The sequence below is a fragment of the Lycorma delicatula genome, chromosome 8 (assembly GCF_047948215.1).
Source record: "Lycorma delicatula isolate Av1 chromosome 8, ASM4794821v1, whole genome shotgun sequence".
Lineage (NCBI taxonomy): Eukaryota > Metazoa > Arthropoda > Insecta > Hemiptera > Fulgoridae > Lycorma > Lycorma delicatula.
The window spans coordinates 91,011,993-91,022,391 of NC_134462.1; the positions used below are offsets into that span (position 1 = coordinate 91,011,993).

General features: G+C 28.6%; 1 long non-coding RNA gene across 1 annotated transcript in view; it reads right to left on the bottom strand.

The window, feature by feature from the left end:
- The window catches only part of LOC142328765 (uncharacterized), a 37,849-nt gene extending 30,936 nt beyond the window's left edge, over positions 1-6,913 (bottom strand). Inside the window, exons 1-2 of the long non-coding RNA XR_012757357.1 lie at positions 6,821-6,913; positions 2,047-2,150 (exon numbers count right to left, since the gene is read on the bottom strand). This is a non-coding gene — a long non-coding RNA (uncharacterized LOC142328765). The remainder of the gene's footprint in view (positions 1-2,046; positions 2,151-6,820) is intronic.
- Positions 6,914-10,399: the final 3,486 nt, after the last annotated feature.

Sequence of the window (10,399 nt, forward strand, 5' to 3'; positions counted from 1 at the left end):
CAACAATCCTTCCCTTAAACCTACTGATGGACAGTTGGACCATGAATTTGTGTAGACTACACTAGTGATCATATATTACCATATTGTACAATTAACAAGTTTTGTAATGCATACCGATATTAGTTTTATTGTTAATGATGATGATTGATGATCGCTGAAAAATGACTGATCTGTGACCCAATCGGTACCCATTGAACGTGATCTGTGATCTAATCGGTGCTCACTGAACAGGGATTTATGACCTGATCGGTGCTCAATGAATAATGGTGATCGTGATCTGATCCATGTCAATGACAGCTGATTTATGATGACGGTGAATACTAATTATTATATTTTTGTTAACTTATGTAATGCACAAATCGAACTAAACTAGTTTTGTTTTGACACCTTAGGAACCCAAAAAACCAGATGCAAATATTCCATATGTACATGTGTGTGTGTTCGGGTTCTCAACCTAAATCATAGTATATCTCCAAATTACTTAACCAATTTTGACCAAACTTGTTCATATTACTTCTATAACTAAACTAGTGGCTAAGTGGGTATAGTGACTTGTTAGTACCCACTGTCACCCCAAGGAGCACTAGTGTAGCACTGATATACAGCTACTGTAGTCGTTTTGGAATGTTGTAACATTAGAATTAAATAAATGAATATCTAAAGTGGCCGCTATTACCCCAACACCCACATGAATGAAATACAGTATGTACGCGCACTTTAGTTGGAATCATTGAATTAAATAAACAAAAAATATATCTAAATAAAATCATAAATATTTTAAATCAAGTTGCGTGTGTATGCTGTGCTTCAGAAGAAAAATTGTCACGTGGCAGGAAAGTCCTATAACTGTGTTGGCAGCTTTTTGAAGTCACAAATCAAATTTTGCCATCAAATAATAAATGTAATCTTACAGCAATCCCTTCCTTAAACTCACTGATTTAATAATGGACAGTAGGACCAAGAATCTGTGTGTAGACCACACTAATGGTTATATACTACCATATCGTAGGGTTTACAAGTTTTGCAACCATTCTGATAATGGTTTTATTGTTGATGATGATGAATCCGTGCCAACAAAGATAGCTGATTTAGAGGTATACCTCTCTTTGTCTACAGTCCGTTCAAAAAGTTTGTGACGAACTCTCTCATCACAAATCACAAGTTATCTTTCATAATTCAAGTTATTGTAGAAAGTTTTTATAAAAACATTTATATGATACAATGATTAACTCAACATTTATTTAATATTAATAAGCTTTGAAATTTTTCTATTAATTAAATAGAATTATGAGATTTTATCACTTAATATTAACTACAATTAAGTTTTATGGAATCACTTTCTGAAGGGAAGGTACGTTAGGTACAATGCGCATGAGCTGCACTGTGGGACAATGAAAACTATACCTCTAAATCTATCTGTCTCATGTTCGTTTTCCGCTCACGTTGGACATAGCAGTGCCCATTCCAGTATTTCTATATTTCAGTGTGTGGTATACACAATTTGGTACTTATGTATTAATGCCACCGCAACTAGAGGTTTATTTAAAAACAAAGTAGTCAATCGGATTTCGGTGGAAAATGAACAGTCTCTTTATTAATTATAATAAATGGTTATTTATATTTAATAATTAGGTTAAGTTTGGTTAAATAATATTTATAAAATAAATAAATATAAATAACCATTAATTGAAATTAATAAAGAGACTGTTTTGAATCTATGTTAAACTCTATATCGGCCCATTTTCCACCGAAATCCGATTGACTACTTTATTTTTAAATAAAGCTGTAGCTGCAGTGGCGTTAATACGTTAAGTACCCACAATTTCTTAATAATTTTTTTTTTATGATTCTTCAATATATCAAATTGATTTGACAATTTTTCAAACATAATCTAAAAAATGACATTCTATGTCCAACTTTCCCACCATGACTAAGAGAACCAAAAACAATCAGAGAATTTTATTGAATAAAACTAAGGATTCTCTAGGAAATTTTTCAAGTATCTTCGTTAATTTCACCTATCCAATTAATAAGTGTTCTTCTTACCTTTAATGTTTAGGCAGATACTGATTTTTTTCATCAACATTAATTATTTAAATCCTTTCCATACCTGGGCATTATTTTAATCTTTGTTGGTCCAACATTTCTCTCTGAAAAATTAAAACTTACAATAATTAAAAATAAATAGAATAAAACTTGACAGAAAATTATAGTGTGTAATTATATTTTTATTCTTTTCAATAAAATTAAGATTTATGAAAAAATACTATAACTTATATACAAGTATAATTGCCTACTGGTGTATATCCTTTCTTTATAGGCATTCAATTTGGTACAAAGGTAAAATTGATGTATGCATTTTCACTGATCCTAATGGTGACAAAAATAAAAAAAAAATATGTTAAGTTTTTCAAAAGGAAAACTAAAGTATAGATTTTTCATAAGTTTCACTTAAATTACTTCAAATACTTCTCAATTTAAGTATTTATGTAACTGAAATACTAGTTGCAATATACTTACATGGAATATTTTGGCTTTTAAAAAAAATAAGTATTTTTGAGAAGAATTTTGTTACAATGTTTTCAGAAGTGATTGGTACAATATGACCGGTTGTAACAAATTAAAAAATCTGACTTTCTTTGTATAAAAAAGTAGTATCGCTTGCTATTCAGGTTGAGTTAATTTTAAAAGCCAATTAAAGGCAGTTCTCAACTAAAGATAAGAAACTGAAAACGCAAATTGAATTTAAAATATCAGCTGAGCTTTATCTATCAGTTAGAGCTGAGCTTTAAAAGATTCACATATTTCCACCATAGATAGTTTGAAATTAAATAACATAAAAATCTAAAACACTTTTTTTGTATTTGCAAAAAAGTTAATTATAAGATAATAATCATACTAAAAAATTTTAGAGATCTGAAATTAATATTTATTTTCCTAAAATTCCTAAAGACATACAATTCAATAGAGAATCTCTGGTTAAAATACTGCAAGAATTTATGTCGATAAGATTAAAACATTATAAAATAAATATACTCAAAAGTTCAAAAGGTGGCATTCCCAAACCCTTTCAAATAAAAACTACAGGGGCCAAAGGATGGAGGGTCTCTCAGAATATTGTTCAGTTGGACTCTGAAAAAATTATTGAAGAATTGAATATGAAAATGTAGATACTTAATAAAAATGAGGGCATAACATCTAAATGTAAATATTTTACAATTAGCTGATGATCTGGTGACTTTGGTAAAAGACTACGTAGAGATAATGAAAATTCAAGAATTAGAAAAATATGCAAACAAAATCCAGTTACAAATTTCATATAATAGATTCCAGTAATAAAAGTAGAATCCAAACCACGAAAATTTCAGAATTACAATCGATCAAAAGAGTCAAAAGTCAAATATTTAGGTAAAATAATTACCCTGAATTCGTTAGAGAAAAATAAATAAATAAAAGCCAGGACACAAAAATGAAAGTGGCTTTCATCTTAAAAGAAACATAAAATAACAAATTCTTATTAAAAAGCACATTAAGGCGCTATAAAACCATAGTTTTACCAGACGTGTTGTATAGTACGGAAGCCCTACAGAACTTCTTAAGAAAAATCTAGTAATTGTCGAAAAAAATTATTTTAAGAAAACTCTACGGCCAAAACTCAGATAATATTTATAAATTATGCAAATCGGAAGAAATTTACCAAAATTTTGTAGTCATAAAATTAGAAAAAGAACTCAAATTTTATTGTCGCTTTAATGGAATGGATGAAACTGAATTAATAAAACAAATATTTAACTATTTTTGAAAAAAGGTAACAAATAAGCTAGTTCAAAAAAATTGAACATCTCAAATTATTAAATATTTCCAAGGAAATAATTTTTTATGAAATCTTTCAGTAAACTAGTGGATGAATCTACATTGCCAGAGAAACAGAAAAGGAAACACTGTGAATGGACCAAAGAAAGAAAAGAAGAGTTTAGAGAAAAAATTGAACGATTTGGAAAAGAAAGAACTTGGGATTACGCATGGGTAATCCTTTGAAGGTCTGATCGCAAACAAAAATAAAATAACAAGGTATGTTTATAAATGTTTGAAATGTAGTCTAGCTTATCAGAAACAAAACTGAATCAATCTTATGACACACTTGGCTATTGATTCTGCACGTTACTTTATTTCTAAGTACGTATCTTTTTTGCACTGACAACAGGATTCACATGTTTATACATTGAACTACCCTAATCAAATGACTGTAATTACCAAATTTATCAGGAACGTCAACATAAAATTTCTGACGAAGATTCACTTTATAATTTCATCCAGATTAAGATGCAAAATTAAAATAACTTGATAAAAAAATCTATAATTTTCTCAAGAATTCTTAAGATTTAGACATTTTTTAAACTGTAACACTATTTTCTATAACTTAACTACACCTTTTTTTTTAAACTATAACAAAAGTAACTTCGTCAAAACAAAAAATACAGTACGTTTAAGACTTCATTCAGAGTTGTACCTTACTGTGACATGACAATGTAAAAGCATCTTCCCGAAAAGAATTTCATTTAAAAACATTTCATAATAATGAATAAACATTGAAAAGTATTTTTCTTTTAAATAATGATTGCCTTTACATAGTCATTTCTAATATAGCTTAAAACAGTTATTTTGAAGACACTTAATTAAGTGAAGCCAATTAAGAAACAGAATCAGCTATGATCTCGCCCACTTATGTTTCATTTACTTCTGCTGTATTATATAATTCTATGATAGTTTATGATAAAAATATCATGAGGTGTTATATATAAATATTATATTTACTCAAAAAAATGAAATTAACACACTAAAAAACAGTAGTTTTGCCTGAAGTCTTATACTGTTCGTAAAGCCTACAGAATTTCATTAAAAAAAAAGTTGTAAATATACAAATATGTGAATAAAGCACATAACTAACACTTTTTGGGAGTAAAATAACATAAGAAATCCAGAAAGAAAAGCAACAGAAAGTTTAGAAATTGAATTACAATGTTACAAATTAATGTTGAACATTTTGTACCTAATTAAAAAATTTAGTTTAAAATATTCGTTCTCAAATTGGGTAATAATGCCCCCTTGTGAGCGCTTTAGGCATTCAGGGGGCTCACAGAAAATTGGGTGTGTTCAGGCGGTCTACAAACCTGATGGCTGATTAAAAAAAAAGGCAAAAATTATGTTTTCCTGATACTTCAAACTAAAATTAAATACCTACAACACTAGTACAAAAACTTTTTCAATCGAAAGCTTTGTTTTAATTACTGTATTGTTATATTGAATATGCTATCACTATTGTTGTTATATAACTGTATACAATTGTAATTTTTTGGAAAGCAATTTTAATAAAAATAATTCTAAATATGATTAAATATGCGTTTTCACTGCTCTCGTTTAAAATGTAAGTTTCAACTCAGAAATAGGATATGCCACATTTAAAAACAAAAATTTCAATTGCTGTTTTTAAGAGTGCATCTTAAAAAAACAGCAATTGCCATTATTATCTTTAACAGATGGTAATTTTAAAAATATTGGGGGCACTAGAAAAGTTTTGATTCTCAATGTGGGCAATGGGTGAAAAAGTTTAATAATCAATGGTTTAAAAGAACATTATTATATATAAAAGATGCATCATGAATATTTTCACTGTACAACTAGGCTAGCCAGGGGTTTGACTGAGGTTTGTTAAGTAAGCCCTTCAACATTTTACTTTAATCTTCAATTTCCAGGATCTTACTCTACACAATGTTGTGGAATCATCATCTTACCCAAGCCTAACTCTGACCGCTGAGTTAGTTATAATTTATTTATAAAAAGAATGATCTACTATAAAATATATGAGAAGATATAATGTTAAGAATTAATTAACATGTAGTACTTATTACACACATTGAGATCAAAAGATAAGTAGAATTTTGGAGAAGTGTTCAAGTGATATAACTTCAGCTTATAATCACAAACAAAAATAAATTTTGAATTGTTTTGTAAAAGGGAAAAATTAAAATTTGTTTTAAGACGATTTAACAAAATTACTTCCCTTGGAGAAAAACTGATTTTGTCTTTCTTTAAAAATCTGAATTCTAGTTTTAATTCTCTAAATACATTTTGTTTTACATTTACGTTGAATTGAATCCATATTAGGTTTAAAGTTTCCAATTCCAGATTAATGGAACTCTTTCTTCCAAAATGCCTTATGCTGCTAATTACTATTTCATTCCTATTTACTCCAGGAGGAGCCAATAATTAGCTACACATGACTTGGAAGAAAAATTACATTAATCTGAAACTCAATTATTAATAACTTTAGTAGTTTTGTCATTTGTTTCTGATAATGTTCAATGAATTTAATGCACTATGAATTTCACAATAGCATTATTACAAATTTGAGTGTATAAACAAAAATGTTTGAGGTTTACATTTAAATCATTTGTGTGAGGAAGTAAATAGTTAGCTAGGCTCGGTAAATCTGATACTTCTTATTCAGCAATACGCAGTATGCCTTACTAATATTAAAAATAAATATTACCATGGAAGTTTGAAATAACAGCAAGCACGAATAATAAAAAGTAATTTTGTTCACGAGCCAAAAAATAATATTAAAACAGTATAAAAGTTTCGGATAAAAGATACACCAAAAATATTCGTCAAAATTAACTACAAACATAACGTCTTAAAATATAGTTTTATATTATCTAGATAACACAATTAGTATGACTTAGGAATCGTATATAAGTAACGGGGTTCAAAAACACATTCATATTAAAAACAATAAAGAAAATTATACGTCATTACTTACTTGTAGTAATGGACCACGGCGGAAAATAGTATTTCATTATTCATTTCATTTATTTACTTTGGTATTTTGCAAAAATTAATCAGTAGACTTATCAAATTATTTATCATAGAAAGCATTCAAGTAAGATTATTTGGACTAACAAATTAATCTACACTAATAAATTGAGTAAACGGCCGTTAACGATACGGTTGAAAACGACGCTAACAATAAACAAGCACGTCACGTGATGTATTTAACGCGTTATCTCGTGGCGAGATGTAAAACAATCTTAAACTGCCGCCATTTTTGACGCGTTTTTTAAAATCTACGCGGGAACAAGTCAAGCGAGTGTTATAAATGTATTAAAAAACAAATATTATTCTGGAACTTATCTCTATTTCACAAATAACTGTGTAACTCATATAACACTGAAAACAGTATCATTTTCAGTATTTTTTTCATTGTGCCTACACATCATCATAATATATTACAATTCTTCATTATTACAATAAATATATTTATTTTGAGATAAATAAAATCAAGAATAATTTTCTCAGCTTAGATTGTTGGAAATTTTAGAAACATGATCAACTTTTGAAGTTCCACATTTCATCCACTTTTTACAATAAAAGAATAATTTTTGTAGCCTTTATTCCTTAATTGCAATGAAAAGTTTTTTAAATTCATTTCAGTCATGTAGATCCATGCATAAGTTTGCAGGTAATTTATTCTTCTGATATTTCTTTTTCCTTTCTTCCCAATATTTTCTCATTCTAAGTGCACTTGCTTTCTTTCTTCAAACAGTTTTAAATTTAAATTTGGTGTTTCCTCTTCAATGCGAGGGTCATTTATTCCTTTTATATAAGTGAGATATGAGGTACTCTTTTATTTATTCTAAAGGAACAAAAGCTTTTTATTCTACTAAATATTTGTACCCCTTTGTCGAAAAGTGGTGCTGATTCGTTTAATAAATTAATTCTTGACTTCTTGTGATTACAATTATTTATTGTAATTGTAAATATCGTTTATGTGTGTAACATTAATAACTTGTAAATCTTTGTAATTTTATTGTATTAATAAATATAATGAGTGAAATAAGACTTCAAGAATCTTTAGAGACTTATAATAGTCTGTTTGAAGACTAGAATAGGACTGAATGAAGTGAGGAACTTGCTTACATACTGTGTATGGAGCGGCTGAATCATCAGGAGCCTAGTACATGCAAAAGAAGCTGAAGATCTTTACATTTTAAAAATCCTCATGAATGATACCTAAGTCTATATATACTGCTTGCTAAAAATCATAAGATATATGAATTAAATTATTATAAATGATAACATGAATCATATGATTTTTTTTACAATTAAAAATAAGTTGCATAAAAGGTACAATTTATAATGAATTATTTGAACGAATAACAAAAACTTTAATTGCATATATGGACAATAACATTTATATATTATAAAAAAAATAATAATACAATTGAGTAATTAAAAACAATATGTATAAGTGTGTTCACATACATTTTATAAAAATACAATCAAATGAAATTAAAGAAAACAAGTGTATGAAATATTTAAATTGATAAAAAAAAAAATATATATATATATATATTATTTGAATTAATCATGTGCTTGGTAACAGGTATAATTTATGAATAAGTCTTCTTAATGGACCGTTAGCTGTTTGCAAATCAACAACTTTTACAAGATTATCAGGGCCCGGATTAACCCGCGTGCCAATTCCATGTTTCCATTGGATGGGTGGAGAATTTTCATTAGTAACTAATACTAAGTCTCCAACACAAAGATTACACGGTGGAAAACACTTTTGCAATAAATGGTGTTGCTGTAAATGAACGACTGTGAATTCAGATCAGAAACTAAATGAATAGCCTTAGTGGTGGGACATATAAAATGTGCTGTATAAGATTTGCCCAGTTTTTAGACCTTTGCCCGCCAAGACGAATCATAATTGGACCGCCTAATCAACTGCACAAGTAGAAAATGGTGGGGAAGGAATAAATCTGGAAGACGTTAGCCGACCAAGCTGTTGTACTTGGGTTTTTGCATTATATTGAAAGCATATCATACATTTACGAATGATGGAGGAAATAGCTTTCTTGTCGTTTATTATCCAATATTTCTGTCTAAATGAATGATGAATAAATTGAACGCATGCAAGAATTACAAGTGTTCAGCATTAATAATTAGTTTTGTGATGTTAGTTTTAGGTTGTAAAACAATAGGATGTTTCACTTGGTAATGTAAAAGAGAGTGATGCAGTCTGCCAACTAAGTGTAGTAAGCCTGAATTATCCAGAAATGAATCAAGTGAAATAAGTCTGCTTTGTTTACAAAGAGTTTGATTGTTTTTAAGGTTATTTAATTCATCACTAAATGTATGTGTTGTGTTATTGTTGAATAAAAAAGGTAAGAGTGTGGTTTTAATTACATAGTAGTTAATGGACTAGAAATTAGTTCGGATTGTTTTGATTTGGCATTATGAATAAATCTGAAACAAAAACTAAGTGCGATTTAAAGTATGTACTAACGAAAATTGTCTGTGTAATCGAATACAACAGTAGATACAAATGATGGTACAATATGTCTGCAGTTTTCTATTAGACATTCAGCACTTATATTACAGTTATTGAATGTAATATCAATGTCTTTTGGCCAATGGGCAGCAGTTTGTGTAAACCAGTAAGGACCAGACCAAAGTGACACGTCAATTAACTTACTTGGTGAACAAGATCTAACCAATACATCTGTTGGATTATCAGAAGATTTGACATAATGCCGATCAACATTTGTGGTAATTTGTTGAATCTCAGATATTCTATTGCTGACAAATATTTTCCAATTAGTTGGTCGTCCATGAATACAATGCAGTACTACCGTAGAATCTGTGTAAAAATGTATTTCATCGAATTGTATGTTTGAGGCAGTAATTACCTTTAATAATAAACTATTAAGTTGTAAACCACCACAAAGTTGGGAGTGTAATTTGTTTTAAGGGTGCCTGTTTTGAGTTGGAACAAAGTAAATTAGAGGAAATTGTATTAATAGTGTATACAGTTATTACAGCTATTGCCCTTTACGATATTAAACAGATATTAACAGTTAAGCCAAAAAATGTAATTTTAATAGAGCATATGAGATGAAGAGGTAATAATGATTTGAAAATTAACATAATCATCACAGTTCACTTATTAACTAGTAAAGAAAAATTCTATTTTAAACCAAACTTTTGGCATTTTGCAATGTTGTACAGGAGAGGTACAATGGTGGAAAAGTATCAAACCGTAATTTCTAATAAAAATGAACTCGCCTTCCAGCTGCTGTTGATGTAGCCTACCATCGATATAATGTGTCACTTCCAAACAATTCTTGCCAATATCATATAAAATACACTTTCATGATTTATTACGCCTTCAAATCTAACACTTGTCTCAGAGATCATTCTGTTATTATGTAGCATTACTTTGTTCTTAGTAGTATATTAAATTCTTAATTTTACAAATTTATTATTTTTCATTTTACCTTCAAATAACTTTTGTGAACAAAAAAAAAACAAAAACACAAAAAGAATGGGGATG